General features: G+C 42.4%; 1 protein-coding gene across 3 annotated transcripts in view; it reads left to right on the top strand.

The window, feature by feature from the left end:
• Positions 1-11,481: 11,481 nt before the first annotated feature.
• Positions 11,482-27,223, top strand: part of LOC139583057 (heparan sulfate glucosamine 3-O-sulfotransferase 5) — a 71,636-nt gene continuing 55,894 nt past the window's right edge. For 2 of the 3 annotated variants that reach the window (XM_071413767.1, XM_071413766.1), the window contains exon 1: positions 11,482-12,053. The gene's annotated coding sequence lies outside the window, so the exon portion shown is untranslated. The remainder of the gene's footprint in view (positions 12,054-27,223) is intronic. The other variant, XM_071413765.1, reaches the window with a different exon arrangement.

Raw genomic sequence — 27,223 nt, 5'->3', positions numbered from 1 at the left:
TCAATGTAATGACAACTGCATCCCCATCCATCCAGCCAATGGCCTTCAATAGTATCAATCCATGTTATGACATCTAAATATATAATACTAACAATGTCCAATATGCTATCAAATGAACATGTGACACATACACTACATTTAATGCAATTGATTTACTGAGAACTTCCGAGACATTACGGTGAAATGATGCAAGTCAGCAGGTTTAAACGGCCTGCAGATCTGCAAAGGTTTACTCTTTTCTCTGTGTGCGTGTCAAGGTTCATGTCTCTTTTCCAGGGTTAGAAGATCACTATCAACTCTATTGCTCCGCCACTGAAAAAACTGTACATCCGCACTGGCCCATGCCATACTGAGCATATCCTCTCCCTACCAATGGCTCCTACAGTGCCTTCGGAAAGTATTCAGACCCCTTGACTTTTTCCAAATTTTGTTAAGCTACAGCCTTATTCTAAAATGGGTTAAATAAAATAATGACAAAGCGAAAACAGGTTTTTAGACATTTTTGCTAATTTATTAAAAATTAAAAACAGAAATACCTTATTTACATAAGTATTCAGACCCATTTTTCTACGAGACTCAAAATTTTGCTCAGATGCATCCTGCTTCCATTGATCATGCTTGAGATGTTTCTACAACTTGGTGACCAATAACCTGATGGTCACTCTGACAGACCTCTAGAGTTCCTCTGTGGAGATGGGAGAACCTTCCAGAAGGACAACCATCTCTGCAGCACTCCACCAATCAGGCCTTTATGGTAGAGTGGCCAGACGGAAGCCACTCCTCAGTAAAAGGCACATGACAGCCTGCTTGGAGTTTGCCAAAAGGCACCTAAAGACTCTCAGACCATGAGAAACAAGATTCTCTGGTCTGATGAAACCAAAAGGGGCAGGCTGTCATTGTAAAATAAGAACTTGTTCTTAACTGACTTGCCTAGATAAATAACGGTATTTTTTTTTTTTTAAGATTTAACTCCTTGGCCTGAATGCCAAGTGTCACGTCTGGAGAAAACCTGGCACCATCCTGATGGTGAAGCACGGTGGTGACAGCATCATGCTGTGGGGATGTTTTTCAGCGGCAGGGACATAGAGACTAGTCAGGAGCGAGGAAAAGATGAACAGAACTAAGTACAGAGAGATCCTTGATGAAAACCTGCTCCAGAGCGCTCAGGACCTCAGACTGGGGCGAAGGTTCACCTTCCAACAGAAGACAACGCCGGAGTGGCTTCAGGACAAGTCTCTGAATGTCCTTGAGTGGCCCAGCCAGAGCCAGGACTTGAACCCGATCGAACATCTCCAGAGAGACCTGAACATAGAAGTGCAGCAACGCTCCTCATCCAACCTGACAAAGCTTGAGAGGATCTGCAGAAAAGAATGGGAGAAACTCCCCAAATAAAATACAGGTGTGCCCAGCTTATAGCGTCATACCCAAGAAGACTCGATGCTGTAATCGCTGCCAAAGGTGCTTCAACAAAGTACTGAGTAAAGGGTCTGAATACTTATGTAAATGTAATATTTATATTTTTTTCTTTTAATAAATTAGCTAAAATGTCTTAAAACCTGTTTTTGCTTTGTCATTATGCTGTATCAGGTGTAGATTGCTGAGGGATAAAAAAAAAATACATTTTAGAATAAAGCTGTAACATAACAAAATGTGGAAAAAGTCAAGGGGTCTGAATACTTTCTGAATGTCCTTTCATATAAAGTTATGTTAACACTCCTCTGTATCACTTCAGAGGATGTCTAAAACATAATATCAGCGACAGCACCATTGAACTTCACATAATGTGTTTGTATACTAAACATAAATATAAACGCAACATGCAACAATTTCAGAGATTTTACTGTTCATATAAGGAAATCAATTAAATAAATAAATTAGGCCCTAATCTATGGATTTCACATGGCTGGGCAGGGATGCAGTCATGGGTAGACCTGGTAGGGCATAGGCCTACTCATCTGGTAACCAGGCCCAGTGAGTTTTTCCCCGCAAAAGGGCTTTATTACAGACAGAAATACTACAGGGATATATGGGACCAGGGACGGTGAGGGACAGGCAGTGGTTGGAGAAGACCAGCCGGAGCTTGCCGAGAAGTCTTGTTCTATGTGCAGACTGTGCAGGTGGTGACAAACGCGGCAACATCCGGAACCATAGTAGGCCACCAAAAGCGTTGTTGCTTTTTTCAGGGCCAGTTCGTACTATCAGGTATGAAGGTAAGACCCAGATACAGACAACGTCGAATTAACAATGGTTTAATAACCCAACAGGGGCAGGCAATAGACTGGTCAATGCAGGCAGGGGTCAGTAAACCAGAGGTGGGGCAACGGTACCGGACGGAAGGCAGGCTCAGGGTCAGGGTAGGCAGAGGTCAATAATCCAGAGGTGGAGCAAAGGTGCCGGTGGCAGGCAAGCTCAGGGTCAGGGGCAGGCAGAGTGGGTGGGCTCAGAGTTAGGACAGGCAAGGGTCAAAACCAGGAGGGCGAGATAAAGAGAGACTGGGAAAAGCAGGAGCTGAGACACAAAAACGCTGGTTGACTTGACAAACAAGACAAACTGGCAACAGACCAACAGAGAACACAGGTATAAATACACACGGGATAATGGGGAAAATGGGCGACACCTGGAGGGGGGTGGAGACAATCACAAAGACAGGTGAAACAGATCAGGGTGTGACATATCAGGGTGTGTTTGACAAAACTGCACATTTTAGAGTGGCCTTTTATTGTCCCCAGCACAAGGTGCACCTGTGTAATGACCATGCTGTTTAATTAGCTCCTTGATATGCCACACCTGTCAGGTGGATGGATTATCTTGACAAAGGAGAAATGCTCACTAACAGGGATATAAACACATTTGTGCACAAAATTTGAGGAAAAGAAGATTTTGTGCGTATGGACAATTTCTGAGATTTTTATTTCAGCTCATAAAACATGGGACCAACACTTTACATGTTGCATTTATATATTTTTTCTGTATAAATGTAAGTTATTTTGCACTTGAACACTCAATATTAGGAGTGGGTCTCCTTGAAAGGGTATAATTGTTGTCTGCATTCTACAAATGATGCATTCATAAGCAACATTAGGCAGTCTGCAAAGGCTCTTCCTGTGTCAATTACATTTTGAGCTGCTCTAAGCAGAAAGCTGCATCATTATCATTAGTCGCGATGCATCATTCCTCAACAAACGTAAACACATGTCAGCACCTTCTCACATAAACTGGTTTTATTAACAAATGACGTTGGGTGAAAGGAAATAAAAGAGAAGTCATAAAACAAAATGCTTGCAAAAGCAGAACGCTGCCAAGACAGAAGATGGGCACAAGGTGAAGGTAGTAGAAGCAGATGAGTTTGGATAGTTTAGGGATAGAGACTCATTTGAAGTATGAGCACATTCCTTTAGTCTGGTAGCCAAGCCCTCTAAGCTAAGAAACGATGGGTTTCAGGGTTGATGTGTGGCGTGTATGTTCCTCATGTAATCATAGAGGCAGTCACTCTCCTCACTGTCTTGTCCGGGGGAAGGGAAGACTGAACATCATTCCTGTGTGTGAGCAGCTTGTCATTCATAAGATCCCTCCTCTCCAGGTTTATCTGCTCCCAGACTATTGATTCACCACCAAACCCTAACTCGATGAGGGAAAGGTACGGTCATCCATCAAGACGTTGGCTCAGGACAGGAGATGAAAAACACGGGCAACTCATCATGTCCGTCATTCCATCCCCAATCAGTCAGAGCGAGGGTCCATCCCTAAAGATGCAGAGCCTCTACTCAGCACCAGCACCAGCCCAAGGACATCAGCCGTTCACCGTCCTGACGCTTTCTACCTGGCCGTCTGAGGGATGACCCCAGGTGGCCCCGAAACAGTCCACATTAGTGCTCATCTGTCTTCATCAAGCACCGGTGGAGGCCTTTAGGTTGAGGACTACAGCTCGCCCACAAGACAAAGAGCTGCACCATTAGTTTTCATTCCATTTCAGGTGCAGTGGTGACTTCAGGTGTCCTGCGGTGGTCAAGGACGGTGCCTCCTCTATGGCCATCTCGCTCCCAGAGTACCTCCACTGAGGGATGGAGCCACTGGTCTGCCTTCAATCTCTCTTCCTCATTGTCCACTCCCTGGAGGTTAGCTTGTCTATGAGGAATGTAGCCTACCATTCATCTTAGTCCCATTAGAGGTGTGTGACACCAGGTAAATGGATGAATTGTAATGGTACCTGTAGGAACCAAGGTTTAAGCCATATACAGCACCAGTTCATTAGGGTTTAGTTAAGAGGTAGAACAGAGGTTTGAATGCTGTTGTGATTTTGAATGGCTACGGTTCTGCATTGGAAATAACTATTTAAATCCTAAGCTGATTGATTCATTCATTTAGCAAATATCTGATTGCTCATTCCACTGGAGTTTAAGATGTTATATATAATAGACCTGCAACAGAGCAGAGAATCACTGTCTGCAGCCCCTAAAGACCACTGCATTTTAGAGACACCTTTTAATTTGTTACTGCTTTAATGCTTGACTTAATTTCATGTCCAAATAATGGTTTTAATTACGCAATTAGGACAGATCAGTTTTCCCTCAGAAGAACCGCTCAGTCAATTTTCTCGGAAGCTACATTCTGAGAGCCCTACGAGAGCCCTAAATCCAAGTGATAACATAATGTAAATATGTTAAGTAAATCGACATGAGAATTCCACATTTGCCCATGATCTCTGTCTTGTTGACTGATCTGGAGGCCCGATCAGAATATTGATTTTGAGGGCGTGCAAATATTCAGGGACCCTCTGGAGGCGTGATACCCTATGTTAGCAGCAGGAGGGGTTGGAGGGCAGACTTCATTGGGTGTGAGCATGCGGTTGTAATTAATTTAACAGCACTTATACCTTAAAGGAAGATCTCACCAATATGTACATTTCAATTACTTAATTACAAGCAGAATGGCAACACAGAATTGCCGACACCAAACCGTATAATAATTGCATTTTATAAAATATTTTATCTTAAATAGATTTTCCAATTCCAACAACACAACTGGTTTGAGTAAGACTAAGGTAAATGGTTTATAGATTGAGACAATCCCATTTTCAAGTTCTTTTCCTCTTAATAAATGCCAAAAGGGGCCACATTTCCTGCAAAAAGGGCATTGCCAATTGCTGCTCTTTTCCTATTAAAGGAGAAGACAGAGCGGGTAATTTCATACTTGTCTATACCCCCACACGCCCCTCTCACATCAGGACATATTGATTTCACTGCTCAAATTGCTGAAATCCTCTGGTTTCCTCCACTCCATGCTGAAATTAATCAGGGTAATGTTCCTTCAGTAACACTTTATTTGGATAGTCGATCTGTAGATGCTCCACGGGTTGGAACCAAAATTACTTTCCAATCGTTTAGTTTTTTGTTCCATTCCACTGTTCCGACCAGCAAAATAAAGTTCTGAACCGGTTTGAACCAAAAAAAGTACTGGTTCCTTTCTGTTCCTTTTTAACCTGTGAAATCAACCGTTTTTTTTACATTTATCTTATTAAATTACTTCACCAATCAGTGTGGAAAGAGCAGGCAAGCTAGTTGTTTAATGCGTGATGGACAGACAAGTGTAGCCTATGGCTACATTATCTGAATTAGGTCCACAGAATTATATCTAGGAGGAGCGGCTTCTATGGATATCCTTTGAGCTAGCTAGCTAACACGCTTGAACTAGCTAGCTAACCCGATTGTGTGTGCAGAGTTGCACCAGAATTAAAAACACATCTTACCTTTTTGTAGTTAATAAATCCAATGTGAAAAACTACAGTAGGCCTATAGTATCCTTAACTAGTTTTGAAAAAGTTCTGTTCTTCTCTAGAAGTTCAGTTTTTCTCTAGAAGAATGGAACTTGAAAAAGTTAAATTTTTCTCTAGCTAACTAAAAATCTCTCTCCCTATCTTCTGAATTACGCTTGTAACATCAGTAGGGTAGGCTATGCTTCGAAGGGGGGAGGGGCAGGTAGCCTAAACACACACACACTTGCAAAGATTTTTAGCTTGCAGGCAGACACTGGAATACGTTTCTGAGTGACAGAATGAGGGCTTTGCATTGGAGTTTTGTTGCGTTTTTTTTGTGGGACAAGAAAAAAAATCCTGATATGTTAAATTAACCATGCTTTTAAACGAACGGTTCTGTTCCGGAACAGTTTGGATCACTTTTGTTCCTGGTTCCATTTCTGTTCCATGAAAAATTTATTTATTTATTTTCCGGTTTTCAGTTGTGTTCCCTGAACCGGTTCCAACCCTTACTATCTACAGACTATCAGTAACATTTAACTAACTAATTACTAACCCTAATCCTAATCTTAATCCTTATCGTAACCCTAAATTCAACCCTTACCCTAACTTTAACCGTAACCTTAGCAAGCAGTTGCTTATCAACAGATATTTTGTTGATAGTATGACCATATGTAGAGCATTTACAGAGGAACTATCCAGACTATCCAAATAAAGTGTGACCGTTCCTTCTAAGTGAAAATAAAATAAAAGGTACGCTGCCATACTGATCTAACTAATAATGGGGTATAAGTAAGGAGATGTGAAATCATTACTCAGCAAACATCATCTGTATTATTTGTACCCACTCCTCTGCTCCTTGTTGCATGGAAAGAGAAAATGTAGGGGCAGCCAAGGAGGAAGTTTGGGGCGGATACCTTGAAATGGGTCTGACTTTCAACAGGATCCTGACCAAAAGCATTAAATAGGCAATTGGCCATTGATTGCTTGCTAATGCCATGGGAGAAAGAAAAATCATTGCAACTATTTATTTCTTTAAGAAAGAAATGCCTGGCCACTCATGCATGTTATTAAAATCGTTGAACTGAAATCCCCGTTGAAAGATATGGGATATAGATGAGATCTTGGAAAGGAAACATGAACTAGAGACTATGAATTAACATACAACGTATTGCATTTCCGGCAACAATAAATGAAAATGACATGACACTAAAATCTCCACCAGTGATGTTGAGCAAATATCCCAGAAGAAAATACTGAGCATCTCCAGTCCCACTAGGACCATGGCCAGAACTGTGTGCATTAGAATTTCTCAATCGTTGATGCCTGCCTTTACGTACCATAGCTTGGTCTGTCCCTGTTCAGCAAATTATAATTAAAGGGGGAAAAAAATATTATCGATAGCTAGTATACTGTATGTTTGTGCAATCTCATCCCACATGGTACATTTTCTCTAACACAACAGCGCCATTTGGGAAATCATCCTACAAGAATGATTTCTATGAAGAAAAAAAAGCCTAATTGTTTTGTGGCGCCACTGTAGCTGATTGATTCACAGACCTAACAGTGGACTAGTCAAACACAGTTTGGCAGTGTTTCTATTTGAATGGATTCTTGGGGGCAATTAAGAGTTGGATCTGGTGGAACGTAGGAAGAATCAGCCCGAGAGGATAATGACAAATCGTTCCATTTCGGATTTTCTCCGAAAACAGGCCTCGGCCCACGTCTGCCAGTGCATCACTGACAGACACATGCACATCTCAGAGTTCATGACGCGTGACCAGTATCAGGGCTGGTGGAGTGGGGAAGAAGGAAACAACATGAGCATTAAGGGGTTAGAGCTGTCCTGATTTAATTGATACGGGTTTCCGATACCATACAGACGACTGACACACACTACTGTATGATTATGCCCTGTTTAATTCGGGATGCATACTATCTGTCCGTGGTCATTTCAAATAGCAATTGATTATGAATCTCATTCTAAAAACAATACTGTATAGGACGTGTACATTCCAGTGCCAGTGTATACACACATTGGACATACAGTACATATAGACAGTATTTACAACAGTGTGTCGTTGTGGATTATTAAGGTATATCTATCACATGTACGGGGCTGAACATCGGCGTGGTAAAACTGATGACACACCACCGTAGGAATTAAAGTGCCTATGGTGCGGTGTAGCAGTGTTGTTATGAAGAATAATGTCTCTCGAGGGGTTAATTTTGTTAGCGACCATAATAATGCTTTAAGGCAGTTACGCATTCTAATCGGATTTAAGTTTCCCCATGACAGTCTTTACCCAGAGGAGTAACGCTATTGTTAAATTTATACGATTAAAACAGATAAAACAAATTGCGCACGGAGGTACTGAAATTAGACATCATGAGAGGTGACTCCGTCGCTGCAGGTTATTGGATCCCCACATAAGAGTTTGGCTGATATTAAACATTATGCAAAGACTTAAGTATAGATTTATATAATACCATATTACTTGAAATATTGTTCTACTTTGCAACAGGGGTAGTAGATGTGCTGACAATGTATGGAGCAGTTTTTTACTTAATACAAGGTGCAGCAGCTTGTCCATAGGGCAGGATATAGATCAGGCATAGAACAGAATGGTTGTAGGTCTCGAGGTAGAAGTCGAGACCTACACCACAGATCTACAGTAGAATCAGTCTATTCTCAATCCTGACCATTAGAGCATATGAACATACAGTATCTGATCCTATATCAGTGGTTAGGAGTAGCTTCTACCTTCTGTGGTTGTAGCGGTCAGATAGTTGTGGTCTCTGAGACAGACAACAGGCAGGTGGGAGTGTGAGCCCCTCTCCTCTCCTCACATGACTGAGGTTAGAGCAGTGCCAGTGCGGTCAGTCAAAGTGAATGTCATGTGTGGGAGATCAATGGCCTGACAAGAGCTGCTGTAGAGGTACACATCTGACAGCTAGTCAGCTACACATGAATATTAACAACTTGGTTGCCATTCTCTCTGTCTCTCGGTGTCTAACAGAGCTTGTCCTGGGGAATTTGACATGTAGCCTATATGGACTTCTATGCATGTGAGGAAGTCAATATGGCAACAACTGTAGTATTCACAACAATTTAACCTCGTACATCTGTTTTGAAATGCAAGAACGAATAAACTTTGGAAATATTATCTGAAATGTCATGATTTTAATTTTTGACTGTATCACAGTGCTGGTCTAATGCAGTGGTTCCCAACCAGGGGGTACTAGGACCCTTGGGGGTACTTGGCCTATCCACAGAGGGTACTTGAGAAGACCCATGAGACCATAGGCTTACTGGTAAAAATGCACATGGGGGGTAGTTCAGGGGTACTACGGGCAGAGCAAAAAACGGTTGGTGGTACAGTAACCGAAAAAGGTATACGTATAATTGAAAGGGTGATGTGAGAAAGCTAGCATCACATGTCACATCTGAGTCTATATTGAATCAAGATACATGGACTATTAATTCTAAAGTGTATAACTACCTTGTTTCCCCCTTGTAATAAGAAGCACTAATTTCAGGCACTTCAGATGATGGTCATACATGGAAAATATAACACACGAAAGGAACCTGATATTTCAGCGCCATGTACAGTGTGATTAGCCTCTTGATTCAAGATGCAATATTACCCCATTCACATAAGATCTCTCCATTTTAATTTCAAGTGATTCCTAAATGACTGGAGGTTGAGAGCCACTGAGTGAGAAGAGAGCACCACGCCCAACTGGATTAATGGGCCCTTCTTTCAGAGTGATTACAGCAAAGACACAGTTGTACAACACAGTACAACACCGCCTCTGCGTCCCAAATGTCTCCCTATTCCCTATACAGTGCACTACCTGTGACCAGAGCTCTATGTAGAGCACTGGGAAAAGGGTGGCATTTGGGATACAACCCGCCTCTCCACTGTGGCTTTCTTCATCCTGTTATAAAGGATTAACCAGCTGCAAGCAGACAAAGGAAATGACATCATCCAACACTGAATTCAGATCATTTCTGCACAAACAAAAATATGTATGTACAGTATGTGGATGTCCGCCTTATTGTAGATTTTAAACTGTTTTTAGTAGCTGATAAGGGTATGGGAAAAATACTACATCTGAAATGATATACACTGAGTGTACAAAACATTATGAACACCTGTCTTTCCATGACATAGACTGACCAGGTGAAAGCTATGATCCCTTATTGATGTCACTTGTTAAATCCACTTCAATCAGTGTAGATGGAGGGGAGGAGACAAGTTAAAGAAGGATTTTTAAGCCTTTAGACAAATGAGACATGGATTGTGTATGTTTGCCATTCAGAGGGCGAATGTTTTGTACACTCAGTGTATATCACATAACAATATTTGGAGACTTATGTTCATAGTGTCAGTGGTTCTGTTAACGTGACAGGAGCAATCTTGTTAGTATATGGGAATGATAATCATACCAGGCAATAAGTTAAACTTCAGTCTAATATCACTAATGGACAATATGGTAATTGTAGACCATTAAATGTCTTAAGCTTCACATGATGTCTCTTAGTGAATTTATGGCCAGATTTTGTTTTATGGCTTTTCACACATTCTTCTTCAACTTTTGATAATTTCCATAATTGCATTTGACATAGCCTGACTTTATTTGGTGCATTAGTGAACGGACTAAACATTCCGAATCTGTTAAAAGGAATAACACTATGTATTTCTTTTATGTGCAGATAAGTGCTGTGTGGTTAGTAAAAGTTGAAACGGCTAAATAATTGATGGTTCTTCTCTGCAATGAAAACGTAACACATTCTGCTTTCCAAAACAATTACGTAGTTTAGCTAACATAATCTTGAGCAACGGCACCTGCATCAGATTTATTAGTCAAATTTGGATCTGCAAAAAGTTGTTACCAACTCTCTAGTACATATCCCATGGTTCCCCAGCAGCACAGTAAGAAACCAGCCATGTTGCCTTACGCTTGACAGATTCAATCTGCTCTGGGATGACTGAATAATTGAAAGTTCTAATGCAGGACCAGCTGGCAGCTGTGAGTGCCACAGAAACATCCAGACTATGTATTCAAATAGCCTTTGTGACCAAACTAGGCTAAACTGAGGAGCCTGGCTATCAATATAATCCTGAGTTAGGAGGTTGATCTTGCACTAATAAATGAATTGATATTTGTGGCACTGTGCTGGTGTCAAAGTTATGCTGCCAATTTACGCAACCCTATCTTGTCATTTGAGCCCAAGTATTATTGACATTGGTCCACCCCATCTTTCAATTAATCTTTATTGAATCTTGACTCCAGTAACAAATTGTTAGGGCATTCTCAGCCTCTTATATGGGCTGTCAGCTAATTGCTCTATTATATAATGTCATTATAGTGGCAAGAATGAAGCTCCTGGATAGTATTTAAAATATCAAGTGGTACAATTGGTTTTATGGAGATTCAATGACCTCTCCTTGTCAACACACACACACACACACACACACACATGCTGTCCCAGTTATCAATTATGGGAAGTTGCAATGATTCCAAATAGTTAAAACCGAAATTCTACAAAGCTGGTGATTTTTATTTGAAATGACCAAATCATTTTATTTTTATGGTGGGCTAATGGGATTGACATTTGGACACAGAGGCTACAGTAGCCCACTTCACAATAAACGTACGACACTAGCTCCGACCATTACCTCTCTTGTCTGAGTTGAGCTGCATATCGTTTGCGCATCCACCTCTCTCCTCCAAGAAACGCCCAAACTCTCAAAATCAGTCGTCAGTCACAAGTCTGCTGCTACTGGTGGACGGCTGTGGTGGGCACTCCTACTGTATTTTGGAACTCAAAAGCTTGAACGCGCATATTCCAACTGCACAGTGCTTTGTCAAGGTGCCCTGAAAGCAGAGGGTACGCACTTACCGATCTACAGTTTCCGCGGGACAGCGCTGAGATTCACCATTCCCACAGAGGTCCACGAGATGTCACAACCTACTTCATTACATTAGTAGCAGATTACCTACACCTGACTTCTTGGCGCCGATATTTGTGTACACGTGTGTTCCGTGTGGAACCAGCAGGATGACTGTTTAGAATAGTTTAATAGCATATAGAAACACAGAACATTTTCTCGACGAGTCGGTCCGGGACATCTCTTGCGGCAGTGCGTGTAGGTGCTTGAGACCGAGAAGCACCTGCTCTAGCCCGCAGATTATGTGGGGTCGCTTTCTGACCTCTACTGCATCTTGTTGGTTCTTCTTGTGCATTTCGCCGCTGAGAGGATAGCCGTGTCCCGTTGAGGATGCCTAACAGGTAGGTTTACAGTAACATTTTGTTGGTTAAAAAAAAACATTAGGTACGTGTCATTCATTCCACCAACTAGGCACAGCGCTGTGTTCTGACTAGGCTGTTTTCTACGGGCAGGTAGCCTAACTACGGAAGCAATGGCTGAATGGATATATTTTACGTTTTCATCCCAAAGTTTGGACAAGTCTCTATAACTTAGTTAACATAATGTATGTTTATTTTTTTATTTTTTTACATGGGTAAATAATAAGCCTTTGCATTTCACTCCATATTTTCACCTGTCAGGACAGAGCTAAAATTGACCTGCTAGGCGTCATTTCTTTTGGCCCATGTTTTTTTTATTTTATTTTTTACAAGTTTTACATGCCAATCTTTCCCTTATGTCAGTCTTTAAGTTCACAGTTATGTTCTGTATTGCAGTGTTTCTCAACTCCAGTACTCGAGTACCCCCAACAGTACACATTTTTTCTGTAACCCAGTCAAGCACACCTGATTCAACTTGTCAACTGATCATGAAGCCCGTGATGAGTTGAATGAGGTGTGTTTATCCAGGGCTACACTAAATGTGTGTACTGTTGGGGATACTCTAGGAATGGAGTTGGGAAACACTGCGGTATTGGATAAATAGTATACTCTATTTACATCTAATAACCATGTAATAACCTACAGAATTTCAAGGATGTTTCCACAAAGTTAAATTGTAACTTTGTCACCTGTTTATAGTACATTATGTATTCTGAACCTGTGTTTATGCTGTTATTTGCTGCAAATTGCTTTATGAATGCCTATAGCAGGTTTTACAGTATATTGTACTATGTAATATAGATGGAGGGCACTCAATGCATTACACAGGCAGCTCATAAAAAGTGTTGATGGTAAAACAAAAAACATTAGTTTTGACATACATTTTTGTTATAGCAAATCAAAATAGAATCTGATTTCTATGATGTGCAAATAGAGCTCTTAATGTCAGACATTTTCAGATCTTAAAACATATTTTTAATCTGGGCTCCTAGTGATTGGGTAGATGTTGCTCTAAGAGGGTATTTGCTTTATAAACACAAGCGTTAGTGTCATATAATGTATCCCTCACAGATGTAGGTAGTTGTAGTGCGCCCTAGTTTCTTGTCATATACTTCCTATGCCAATGAAATCCATGAGTTTAAAGTGATACCAAAATGTAACAAGTACCAAATCATGCATAACATCAACACTTGGTTTGCGCCAAACTATTCTCCCCGTCTCTCTCTCTCTCTCTCTCTCTCTCTCTCTCTCTCTCTCTCTCTCTCTCTCTCTCTCTCTCTCTCTCTCTCTCTCTCTCTCTCTCTCTCTCTCTCTCTCTGTGTGTAAGCTCTTCTTTGATCTGTGTGTTTGTCTCTGTGTCTTCTCGCCTCTGTGGTGATTTACTTTCATTACTGTCTACAGATGCTTTTTGCTGTGTAGATCAGCCTGTCACCATTACTCTGCATTTACTTTCTAATAGGGCTTTTGCAATTAGTTAAGTCTCCAGCCTCATCGGTAAAAGTCAGTGGAAACAGACATAAACCACACGGATCAATGCCACGTTAGAATCTACACATTGCAGCGCCATGTTGTTGAATGCGCAACATGGGTAAAAAGACAATAACTTCCCTAAGCCATCTGCCTCGGTGTGTTTTCCAGCTCAGTCTTGCACGTACAATGTGGGCACCACTAGTCTTCACTAGAGAGCTCGATATCCTACTCCTCTGGCACTTCTTCAGAAAGACAGCAGAAACTTTAAATCAAGGACGGATCTCATAAAACGAGTGTCTCTCTCCGCTCTGCACTCCATCCACTCACCCCCACATAGGCAACAGTGCGCCACAGGGATGAGTTAGGGGCTGCTGCGTTGTCAAAGGCCTAATTTGGGATAATAAACGCCATGATGGCCGACAGCAAGAGGCAGCCAGGGCGCCATATTGTTGCATTCATCTTAATGACTCCACTGGGTAGGGCTGCAGCAGGACTCCCAGGCAGGAGCTGAAAGCAGGCCAGTCTCCGTTGACCTTCTGGAGGAAGAAAGAAAATGGAGCATCCTGCTACCGGCTGATGAAACAACGTGGCTGGCTGGAGAGCTTGCCAAGCACTGTAAAAATCTCAAGAAAGAAAGAGAGCGAGAAATGGAGAATAGCCTTTCACTCAGAGTTTACAGTGTCCTTTACAGTGATTCTCTCAAAACCTCAAGCCAAAGTTAGCTATATTACATTTTATTTTGGCAACAAAAGGAGTACTTGAATGTACACTAGTGCTGAGCAATTATAGTGCTTTTTGAGGAAGTTTTGGTTAGGTTATAAAAATAATCATGTTTGCGATTTTGGCTTTTGAGTGTTTTTTTTAAGCATTAAATGCAATATCTATTATGTGGGTTGAATGCTGCAACAGCACAGAATAAAAATCTGAATAAAAGTCCCATGATGGTGGTGACAGCCCATTACAGCTCATCACTTATTAACCATCATTTATTCACATTATTTGACTTTAATAAAATATTTCAGTTGTTGTGTATATTACATTTGTTTAATTTGATGACTTTATTATTTCATTCCAAGTCATCTCATCTCTGTAGAGCTGCTGCTTATGCTCTCTGACAAAATCACTATTAATAGTTCTTAAAAGTAAATAAGGCATATTTTTAGGACTGCTGAATACTGACTATCCATCACTTAGATCATGTATTTTCAGGTAGAGATACCTCACAAAGCAACAGCTGCTCTCTATATAACCTCCCAATCGCGCATTCTTTTGTTTCTTCTGTAGCAGGCATAAAATAAACACAGACTGGACAAGTAGATGTGCAACGGATTATGGTCCTTGTAGTTAGTTTAGTGCATAAAATGCGGTAATTATGTATAATTTTGGCCTATTGGAAACTACAACTCCTTACAGTTCAGGCTGGATCTCATTTATGTAGAGAAACTGCAATATGCGCATTGAGCTCACAGAAGAAGAAAAAACGAACAAAATGGAATTCAAATAATTGAACCGCAGTTGGTCAATTAGTTGTTTTAAACTGAAAAATAACTGACATTTCTGTGAATTGCTCAGCACTAATGTACACTGAGTGTACAAAACATTAGGAACACCTTGAGTTTCACCCCCTTTTGCCATCAGAACAGCCTTAATTCGTCGGGGCATGGACCCTACAAGGTGTCGAAAGCTTTCCAAAGGGATGCTGGCCCATGTTGACTCCAATGCCCACAGTTGTGTCAAGTTGGCTGGATGTCCTTTGGTTGGTGGACCATTCTTGATACACACAGGAAACTGTTGAGCGTGAGAAACCGTGCAGTGTTGCAGTTCTTGACACACTCAAACTGGTGCGCCAGGCATGTACTACCATACCCTGTTCACTTCAATCTTTTGTCTTGCCCATTCATCCTCTGAATGGCACATATACACAATCCATGTCTCAATTGTCTCTAGGTTTAAAAATCCTTCTTTAACCTGTCTCCTCCCCTTCATCTACAGTACACTGAAGTGGATTTAACAGGGGACATCAATAAGGGATCAAAGCTTTCACCTGGATTCACCTGGTCAGTCTGTCATGGAAAGAGTTCCTGATGTTTTGTACACTCAGTGTATATAGTTTCCAAGCAATATCTAACTTGACCTTGACTACTGACTCTCATTAAGTAAACAAATATAACACACATACAGTAGTGGATATCTACCCCTATAAAGCACGGTGTCATCAATCCTGATCCTTAATAATCCGTGGTCAGATATCAACTAGCAGCAATGCCCAATTTGAACAGACGTGTTTGCTGAACAACAATCGAGATGAATTGCTTGCTTGCAATGCAATTAGGGAGAGAGAGAGAGATGCGATTGAAAGCTGCTGCGTATGGCGCGGGAATTTGTCACTCCTCTGTCCTGACACCCCTATCTAAGTCATCTTCCTGTTGCTGGTGAGTTACAGTTAAGGTGACCGTGATCATTATTCACAGACCGATCTGCTCTTCCCTTGCACTCTGTTCCTCTTGGGTCTGATCAAGTGTGCTCTATTATACCTCCCTGTAATGATGTGCGGAGGTCTAGCTGAGGAACATCTGAAGGACAGCAGCGCGTTTTAGTGCCTTTGAAAACAATATCGTCATCCACATCCGTTAGCCATATGGGTTTGATTCTCAGGATTCGTCGGGTGCAGCATAGACGCCCTTCCCAACGGTGTACCGCTGGAAACCTTATGTTTGATTACATTAGATTTTGCACTTCTGATTTTCGTTTGCTTTTTTTTCTAGCTGAGCTTCCCTTTGAAATGTTCATTTCACATTTTAAATAAACATGATTTATTTACAAACACAAAATGCACACCATAGTATTGGTCATATGTTGTTGAGTAGCTTTTGCTTTAGGTTTTAGAAACAATTGCACGGTATCAGATATTGTATCTATTTTCCTTTGTGTTCGGATGAAAAACAATGGAAGTTATAGCTCTCCCTCTGCGGTACTTGTGGTTTTAAAGCCGTTGAATGAAAATGCAGTATATTACCCCTAGCATGGATCCATATTTACTACCAGTGCTCTGTACTGTGTGTAATTGACTTTGGAATGCATAAATAATTACGCCGACTCGTCTCTGAGTGATGCCTATTCACTTCCTCACCATGTTCCTCCTCCCTGTTGCAAGCTCTCACTGCTCATTTGTTTTTCACTGCCTTAAGCCTTATCGTTCCACTAGTCCCTGTTGTAGGCTAAGCCATGATACTGCACCTATAGCAGTGTTTCTGTAAAGAACAACAGATTTTCTGAGCTGAGGCATACAGTGCAGTGAGTGACGTTGAATAATGTGTGTACTCTTTTGTACTGTACGCTCAGTGTAATGGAAGGTCCAATGCAGGTCAGTGTTTCCCCGAGGATTTTTTCCAGCAGTGGTTGCAATGTTAGTGTAGGGAGAGTTTTGGCTTGGAAGTGGGCGTGGCCGACCATTATAGAGGGCCTTCTACTGGCCACACAATAGCTAAATTCCTACAATTATACATATTTTGCCATGTAGCGGAGACAACAGTTGACAGTTTTAAAGCATGCTTGCAATGGCTCTAGAGAAACTTTTTCCACTTGTGGCACTGGTGCAACCAACTTTTTCAGTTGATGGCACCAGCACATGATTAGGTCGCTCCATTTTTTCCCTGTGGCGCGACGTTAGTAACCTGACCTGTGTTCTATAATGTAGCTGCATTCCATACAGAGCCAGGATGATAATGACTAGCAATCTTTTAAATTAGCATGCCCTTGCAGGGCTTGACATTCAGGTAAATTTGCCAGTGGCACATTGGGCCCACAAATGCTGATGCTCCAGATACTCAACTAGTCTAAAGAAGGACAGTTTTATTGCTTCTTTAATCAGAACAACAGTTTTCAGCTGTGCTAACATAATTGCAAAAGGGTTTTCTAATGATCAATTAGCTTTTTAAAATGATCAAATTGGATTAGCTAACACAACTTGCCATTGGAACACAGGAGTGATGGTTGCTGATAATGGGCCTCTGTATGCCTATGTAGATATTCCATAAAAAATCAGCCGTGTCCAGCTACAATAGTCATTTACAACATTAACAATGTCTACACTGTATTTCTGATCAATTTGATCTTATTTCAATGGACAAAAAAGGGATAGCTAGTGTATCCCTCTTTCGACTCTTATTGGATGTACATAGAAAATGTATTTTCACTTATTGCATCTGCATGCTTGTTGCCTTCTCGCTGTTGCACAATTTCGTTCGTGTGCTGGCTGCTCGTTCTAAATAGTATCATCTAATCTGCGGTGTTGTAGTACTCAAGACTGGTCTTGAGTCCAGTCTCAAGACCACATATTGAGTGTCTCGAGATATATATACACTATTTACACACAGATATATATACAGATATATATACACTCATTTCTTGAAACATTAATATCTTAACGGCCTTATCAGTTATAGACATGTTTGCGTAATGGCGAACCTATAGGACTTCAGTGTGTGGCAGGTTGGTGATTCTGAAAGGACTGCAACCGTAAGACTGCAACCGTGCAGTAATATCTAACAATGCACACAAATCTAAAAATAAAAGAATGGAATTAAGAAATATATAAATATTAGGATGAGCAATGTCGGAGTCCGGAGTGTGTGTGTGTGTGTGTGTGTGTGTGTGTGTGTGTGTGTGTGTGTGTGTGTGTGTGTGTGTGTGTGTGTGTGTGTGTGTGTGTGTGTGTGTGTGTGTGTGTGTGTGTGTGTGTGTGTGTGTGTGTGTGTGTGTGTGTGATGGGATGTATAAACATTATGGACAGTATGTGGATACAATATTTAGTATAATTCTGCGCAATGTACTGAAAACCCACCTAGCTGTATGGACAGGGACAGTATATTTGGAGAGAGCCATGATTCCGTAAAACAGAGTATGTTACAGTCCCTGATGTCTCTCTGGAAGGAGATCCTCGCCCTGAGCTCATCTACTTTATTGTCCAGGGACTGATCATTAGCGAGTAATATACTCAGAAGCGGTGGATGGAGTGCACGCTTCCTGAGTCAGAAGTCCTCTCCGAATACCTCTTCTCCGCCGGTGGCGTCTTGGAGCAGCCTCTGGGATAAGTTCAATTGCCTTGGGGGGTACGAATAAAGGATCCAATTCGGGAAAGTTGTATTTCTGGTCGGAATGCTGGTGAGTTACCGCCACTCTGATATATTCCGGCTGTATGTAATAACACTAAAAACTTTCAGGACAAATAATGTAAAAAAATTAAATGCTGAAAAGTTGCTAAGGAGCTAGAAGCAGAAATGCCATGTTTATCGGCTGGGAATGTCAATACAATCAAACTAGCAAGGGCAATGATCACAAGTCAGTCATAACATGGCTAATAGGCTAGTGTATCTATTTATGCAGCAAGCTAAAAACACGAAGCCTAACGTTAGCTAGCTAGCTAGCTGCTAGGAGGCTGTCAAGTCATGCCATTGGAGGAGTGGGTGAGTGACATTTCGCTTTTTTGGTGGCTATACACAGCTAGAGATGCAGGTGTCATTTGGTTAGCTAGCAGGAACTTGAACGACTGTTATCAAGTTAGCATATCTCTTGGGTTTCCAAATTCACTCTGGCTATCTACTCCGATTTCAGGCTACAATTCTCCATCGTTTATCAGTGCAATTTTGATGGCCAACTAGCTGAAAAAGTTTGTTCCTTCTTTAGATTTGAGCTTATCTTGCTCTGGTTAGCATTAGTTGTTGATCGTGTTGTTGTTGTGCATAACTGAGGGAGAGAGAGCGTACCCTTTCATGGTTGTTTGATCAATTGGACTGTAAAGTTCCCAAATGTAAGAGGACTCTGATGGTGTTTTCATATTTGCAACAATCCATTCAGGTGTATTTTGTGGCTTTTGGCGAATGTGTTCTAAATATCTAAAGCCGCTCTGTTGCAACTGCCTGTAAACGCACAGTCCAGTTCAAAGTGAATGTAGCAAATGGCTTGTTTGTATAAATGCCTACTGTGGCTCTAATTGGTTATAGTGCACCGGTTTGTGTCGACTCCGGTCCTGGACAAGACATATGTTTTAATTCTGTTTTATTTACTGCAGTGCCTATTAACGATGCTGGGTCAAATGTGCACCGCCCTATGGGACTCCCAATCACGGCCGGTTGTAATACAGCCTGGAATCGAACCAGGGTCTGTAGTGACGCCTCTAGCACTGAGATGCAGTGCCTTAGACCGCTGTACCATTCGGGAGCATAACGTGTCTCTTTTCAGCATTAGTTTGAAATAAAAGTTTAATTAAAAGTTTAGATCTAGCAAAAAACTGTCGTGCATTGAAAATATATTCAAAGCCCTCCTTCCCCCTTCCGAGCCTCATGCTGTCTCATGCAGTCTCATGCTGTCGCATGCTGTCTCATGCTGTCTCATGCAGTCTCATGCTGTCGCATGCTGTCTCATGCTGTCTCATGCTGCCTCATGCTGTCTCATGCTGTCTCATGCTGCCTCATGCTGCCTCATGCTGCCTCATGCTGTCTCATGCTGTCTCATGCAGACTCATGCTGACTCGTGCTGCCTCGTGCTGCCTCGTGCAGTCTCGTGCTGTCTCGTGCTGTCTCGTGCAGTCTCGTGCTGTCTCGTGCTGTCTCGTGCAGTCTCGTGCAGTCTCGTGCTGTCTCGTGCTGTCTCGTGCTGTCTCGTGCTGTCTCATGCTGCCTCATGCTGTCTCATGCTGTCTCATGCTGCCTCATGCTGTCTCATGCTGTCTCGTGCTTGTGAATGAACTGATAAACATCAAGTTCTATCTTCCTCTGCAGCTGAGTCCGGCGTATCAAGTCTCCAGCCTGACCTCTCGGTTGACAAAAATGATGAGAGCAGCGTCTGTTTGTTGTCTGACTGCAGAGCAGACATTCATTACTTCACAGAGACAGACAGACAGAAAGGGGGTGTGATGTGTTTTCCCCCCTCTGTGGCGTGTCGAGTTACATCAGAGTTCAGCAGTTTATATATCTTTTTTGCATTACTGCGTCTCTGCCGAAGCTTGACCATAAAAAAGATAAAGGTTTATTGATGTGCTTGGAAATGATGCCATAGCACAAAAGTTGATTTACTTAAGTCATTCTGACCAGAATTAGGGTAGACTAATGGCAGGCATAACTAAATGACAGTCAGGTTCATCAATTTCACAGAAAGCACTTTCCCCATCATGGTCACCGGGAATGAGGGCCGGGAAAAGGCTGAGAGAAGGGACCACATTTCTCTTCTTCAACTCTGCTGTTTCATGCTTGTCAAATAATGCAGGCGAAGGAAAACCTAATGGAATACTGAAGGATTTCACCATCAACATATAAGAACTAATGTTACCTTACAAGTGGCATCAAAAACAATACCAGCAAGTCATATGTCTGGTTTAGTGTTTATTATATGGACTTGAGAGGATTTTTCTTGATTCATGCTACTGAAACAACATCCTATTCTTGGCAAAGATGACTTGATAGTTTTAAGGACGTCTGTCAGTTTGTTTTTTATGTAGTGACAGAGTACACACGTAACTTGGGCCACACAGTCTGACAGCGGAATGCAACACAAAGTGATAGAAAAGCGTGACTAATTTTGAGCTGCTATCCACCGCTATCATTTAGTGGTTGCATCTCCCTATAACATTTCTGTCTCTGGCAGGGCCTTGGCAACCATTGGCAACCACTGTCTCTGGTAGGGCCTTGGTAACCACTGGCAACCACTGTCTCTGGCAGGGCGTTGGCAACCACTGTCTCTGGCAGGGCTATGGATCCCCCGCAGGGCTGTGGATGGTGTGCTGCAAGATTTACTGCACTGTACCATTTTAAAGATTCAAAATCTTTAGCACCCAGGGACAGAAACAATGAAGCATGAAATACTTAGCAGTGCTGGCAGAGCGTAGTGTGTACCGTGGACCTTGTTTCTTTACCACTGGGTTCTCTCGGGTTAGCCAGAATTGCTGAGGCTATTTCTTGTAAAAAGATCAGCGTTGACAATTTTCTGTTGAGTGTTTTCGGAGGCAGTCATACAGCGGCATTGGCTTCAAGCTCAAGTATGTTGAGTTTAATATTGCTATTCTGCAGCAGGAAATTACCCGCGATGGCATAGGTGGATCCAGGAAAATGAAAATGGAGGAGTTGACAACTTTATTAAAATCAAAAAGTATTGAGATACACAGCCAGTCAGATTCAAGTTTCTTGGGGGAGCAGTGTGCTACAAATCTGCTCTGATTCAACCCTGAGTTAGCATCCACAGACTAAATCATCAAGGAATCTGCCTAGCTTATTGATCCATCTGGGAGACACTACTAGTGGCGGCCAGGAGAGGTCAACCTAAAACACGGAGAGGGGCTTTGAGTGCTGGGTGTCAGTCAGTCTAGTGTGGCCTGGCTGAGCCACGGCGAGTGACAGTGATGAGGAGTAATCTGAATCGGTCCCCTGACAGAGAAAACACCCAGCAGCTGGACCTTCTCTCTCCCCAGTCTCTCTCCAGTCTCTCTCCAGTCTCTCCTCAGTTTCTCCCCAGTCTCTCTCCAGTCTCTCTCCTGTCTCTCCCCAGTCTTTCTCAAGTCTCTCTCCAGTCTCTCTCCAGACTCTCCCCAGTCTCTCCACAGTCTCTCCCCAGTCTCTCTCCAGTCTCTCTCCAGTCTCTCCCCAGTCTCTCTCCAGTCTCTCTCCAGTCTCTCTCCAGTCTCTCTCCAGTCTCTCTCCAGTCTCTCCCCAGTCTCTCTCCAGTCTCTCCCCAGTCTCTCTCCAGTCTCTCCCCAGTCTCTCCCAAGTCTCTCTCCAGTCTCTCCCCAGTCTCTCTCCAGTCTCTCCCCAGTCTCTCTCCAGTCTCTCCCCAGTCTCTCCCCAGTCTCTCCCCAGTATCTCTCCAGTCTCTCCCAAGTCTCTCCCAAGTCTCTCTCCAGTCTCTCTCCAGTCTCTCTCCAGTCTCTCTCCAGTCTCTCCCCAGTCTCTCTCCAGTCTCTCCCCAGTCCTTCCCCAGTCTCTCCCCAGTCTCTCTCCAGTCTCTCCCCAGTCTCTCCCCAGTCTCTCTCCAGTCTCTCCCCAGTCTCTCTCCAGTCTCTCTCCACTGTGAGTTATAGGCGGCAGTTATCTGATGGAGCACTTAGTTGCTGGTGGAGCCTTGTTTTCAAGTATTCTTTTCACTTACGTTGTATCGATCCCTGTTGCCAAAGTGTTAATGATGAGTCATACTATTAAATGTTATGACCCACACTGTATTCAATTACTCCCCTTTCTTATAGAGATGGGCTCTTGTAATTAAGGTCTAAACAGAGGCACTTAGAAAAGAAGAGCAGCAGGCAACACAAAATTACCCAGATAGCCTTCACATTTGATACCAGAAGAGAATAAATTATGCAGCAGAGCAGATCTAAGGCGGTGTAAGTTTATAGTTCTTTTTTTTTTAAATGATCGGTTTCTCTCACTAAAATAGACTAATGCTTTGGTGAAACTAGTGAAATAAAATACGGGTGTGAAACCGACGGGATAATCATTTACGGGATTTAATGAGAGGAGTACGTACTTTAAACATGTATACAGCGTGGCATTTGCTCAGTTGACTTTAGGTTGTGTAGGGAATGTGCAGTCACAGGGGTATATGTAATGCCCAGGGCCTCCGGTCAGACGAAGGGTTATATTTACCTGAATAATTGAATGTAACAAGGCGGTGTGGGACACAGTTGTGTAAAGGCAAAGTGCTGCTGTTATGAGCTTATCATCACTAGAGACACAGTGAAAAGATGGTGAAGGAGTTAGTTAGTTAGCGTCTTTTGGCTACATGTTTTTTATGTAAATGTAAAGAGTGTTACAGTTCTATGTTGAATTCTAATGACTTGCTGTATGGAGGAATAAGACGATGAAGGCGATGGGATATTCTGTTCAGTAGGCTGGCCACAACGTCTAGATTTGTTGGGTCAAGCTGGAGGCTGGGTTACTTTCATCTAATAATTCACAGGACCAGAGTCAACCAAGGGTGATTTTAGATCGAAATTGCCACGTTTGAATGTCTCTAGGGTAATCTAACTTCTCACAGGAATAGAGTTGGAACACCCTGCTACCCACTTAAATTATGTTTCTGAGAAATGCATCATCTGTTGACCCAGGGCTGCTTCCTCCGAATATGTTTTTCTAATTGCATGGGAACAGCCGTCCTTTAAACCATGACAACATCTTCATGTTTGATCTGCGGTGTTTAAGTGGATCAACTATCGTAAGTGGGATTGATTTTGTTTGCAGGCAGCATCACGAACACAAGGACCTAGTCGACATGATTTGGGAATATTCTTCAGCTAGCGCCTCTGAAATTGATTCATTTGATAGCCAGTTTGCTCTCTGACTCTCTGAGAGCGCAGGCTTCTCTCCTCATAAGTGTATTAGATTCTCAGGACAGTCTTGTCTGATTGAGCATTCAGTTCATCCTGTAGCAGCCCGAGGGGCATTAATAAGAATTGTATCAGAAGCCATGAAGGCTGTGAAACTGGAAAGTTTCTGCTGTCAAAAGAGCAAAATCCCCATGAATATTCTATTGGTCTCATGTAGCAGAGCGAGGGTGCTACAGCATTCCTTTAGTCATAAATTAGCCCACGGGGCAGGGCACATGGTGACAGTCAGAGCTAGCATCCACGTCACAGCCCTAAAACACTCAGTCAGAACATCGGCATTGGCTTTGGTTTGATGGACCTGACTCCAGTGCTACCGTGCCACCAGTATAAGAGAATTATACTGTTGAGGAAGCTGTTTTCGAATACACTATTGAATCTATTGCATGTATTTGAATATGATATACAACAGACTAATGCAATAGACTGCGGGCCTGTCTGAAGCCCGGCAGGTGAATGAGGTGCTCTTAGATCAGATATGTTAGAACAATGCCTTTGGGAGAGTCGTGGTTTAAAATGGATAAAACCAGGATCCTAGATTTTAGTGATGTTTAGAGTTCTGCGTGACAGAAGAAAAAAAAAGGTAATGTCTAGTGTCTCAGGCATAATCTCTTCAAAGCCCGAAAAAGAAACGCTGCAGAAAACACTATTACTAACAAAAGATCATAACCCTTGAGCAGAACTTTCAGGGACCTTGACTTAAAATACTCTGACGCTATGTTGGCTTTTTGAAAAGTCATTCTGAAGGCAAAAACTCTTGTTACTTTTGCTCAAACTCTTGTTTCTCACTCGGCCAATTTGTGTCTGAACCCTCTCCAGGCCTGGATGTAGACTGATGTCAGAACGTGCAGGGCCCTCGCTAGACAAGAACAGACTCACTTAATGTCTTTCACTGTCAGATCGCACAATTACAAATGCTCCCCTTTTCTCTACGTTTTGGAGCACGCGCTCAAGTATTAATGTGCAAGGTCGTCTCGTGGTTATTCTCTTCATCTAATAAAGTGGAAACAAGCACTCTCAATGGCAGTGTTCAATTCCGGAATATTACAGTGCAAAACAGCTGAAACTGTTCCAGTGCACCTCTTGTACACCTCTGCTCTCTCAGATGCACACACAATGCATCATAACTTTTTTTTAGGATAGAATGAGGTGGGAGTTGGGCTTGGTACAAGTCACGGTACAGTACATCCTCAGGGATGTAACCTAAATCTTTTTTTATCCTCTCGGAGCTGCATAGAACAGCTTCTTCTTACCGTTGCCTAGGGTGTTATGCAAACATCTCAGAGTTTCCCGTCATTTTAGTTTTGACATTTATACGTTTACACATTGTAAGCACGTTTCCGTGAGTATTTTAGAGGAACTCAAAACGACGGTAGTCCTCTCCTGGGTGCCACTGAATGGTTGTACCGGGTCTCTCTCTCTCAAATGGCTTTTTCCTGAGATGTGTAAAATCTCACAGGGCTCAATTATAAGTGTTGAAGGAAACAGAGGGACTGGTGTTTTCAGTCTTCAAAGCTGTTCTGCTGAGTTCCTGCTTTCTCTGTTTACTTCACTGCATGAGCCAACCCGTTTGCCCTTTCAGCAGCATACTATTGTGTTTTTATTCCCAAAAATGATATATCATCACATTTGCTGGGTTTTCTTTTAAATCTACAGTGCTAATTATTATTTCCCGTCATAAGCAGAAATCTGACCGAATGCTAAAGCGCCAAAACACATGAATGTAACACCGAACACAGCACTGTAACTTTATAGGACAGAAAAGTCCACATTCAAGCATAACAATTGCTCCACAACTTACACATATTGTTCGTCTTAACACAATGCATGCACTTAGATGTCTCTTATTCATTCTGCCATGTTTCTCTCTGTGTTTTGGGGTTGGGGGAGGGGGGGCAGCAGAAAGAAAGGCCTGTAAGAATAACAGTTTGCGTTGAGCACCGGAGCTGATGACCCCAGGGTCAACAAATGCATCGACAGATCATAGGTGCTCTCCGTCTCCGACACCCACTCCCGTTGAGCAGCGGTCAGCCGAGCATCTTCCATGATTAGGTGCAGCCTCTGCGTCGCGAGCACATTGGAGATGAGGAGGGCGGTCCGGGGGGGGGGGGGTGTTGCAGCAAGCGAGGCCATCCATTCTGGAGCTCCAGCTACTGCCGGGATCAGTAGATCTAGTAAATAGATGAGTGTCCTGACCTACAGCCATGTCCTGCATACACCACTGACCTGGCACATCGGTCTCTGGAGTAACGCTATACTTTTACATTGATATTAATGTGCTCCCACTGTATGCGTGCATATATATGCAGCAGGACATGTAGATATACTAGTTCCCCTGTAAGCAGTCTCAATCCCCTTACTCAGCTGTCGTATGACTGTACTGATAGGAAAGCTAATCCACTGGTAACTCTGGGGATTGAATTTCTGGGACCTACGCGCTCTCAGTTACCGTGTAATACCAGTTGTAATGGGAGGGAGTGTAATCTGTCACTACATAGCATAACGTCTGGGTTTCTGATATACCTTGATGCCTCTTACTGGGTTGGACAGTGAATTATCTGTCCCTTTCCATTGGAGAGATCAGAGACTTTTGAATGATTTTTAAATGCAAATCTGAACTGTTGAGTAATTTCGGTAACAGCGAGTAGACATATTGATATATCCTCTGGCTATTTGTCCAGAGGCAGGTAAAGCTCTTCTCTAAAGATTAGAGACATATATTCAGCTTGTGATCCATGATGGTGAATATGTGGCCCGTGCAAACACACAGTCCCAGAGGTATGATCATTTCCCACTCGACTGATCCTGCCTTACGGTGCTCACACCTTCACGCTCCACATAATGAGCCCACCTGTGACATCATTAACTCTTGCAGCTCACCCTTTAGGCTACCTATCGGGGGTTTTCAACTTTGCTGCATCGTCTACATACATTCATTATATCCTCTTCAAGCAATATGTATCGGTTTCATCGGCAGCCATATAATAATTATTAAAAGGGCATAGCCTTAAATACTATTGAATACATGTATTTACATTACAGTATTAGACCATTGCTAGTTCAGTCAGTGGCATGGATGGAGGGATGGATGAACAGACCTCCCTCATGGACTGTGTAGGGCAGGCTGCAGTATCCTCCAGGATCTATGGCTGAGTGAAGAAGTCTTTAGGGCTGCTGTCCATGGTGCTGATTCAGCCCAAGGAGATGAGCAGGGAAAGCAATCACTCCAGAAATCAGACTCAACTAAAAACATTTCTACTAGTGGAGATACTTATTTGCTTTTTGTCCAAATAAGTCAGTTTATGTATGAGGGGAA

This window comes from Salvelinus alpinus, chromosome 8 (assembly GCF_045679555.1).
Source record: "Salvelinus alpinus chromosome 8, SLU_Salpinus.1, whole genome shotgun sequence".
Classification (NCBI taxonomy): Eukaryota; Metazoa; Chordata; class Actinopteri; order Salmoniformes; family Salmonidae; genus Salvelinus; species Salvelinus alpinus.
Note: the sequence above shows the minus strand (reverse complement) of the source record. Positions and strands in the feature narration are given on the sequence as shown.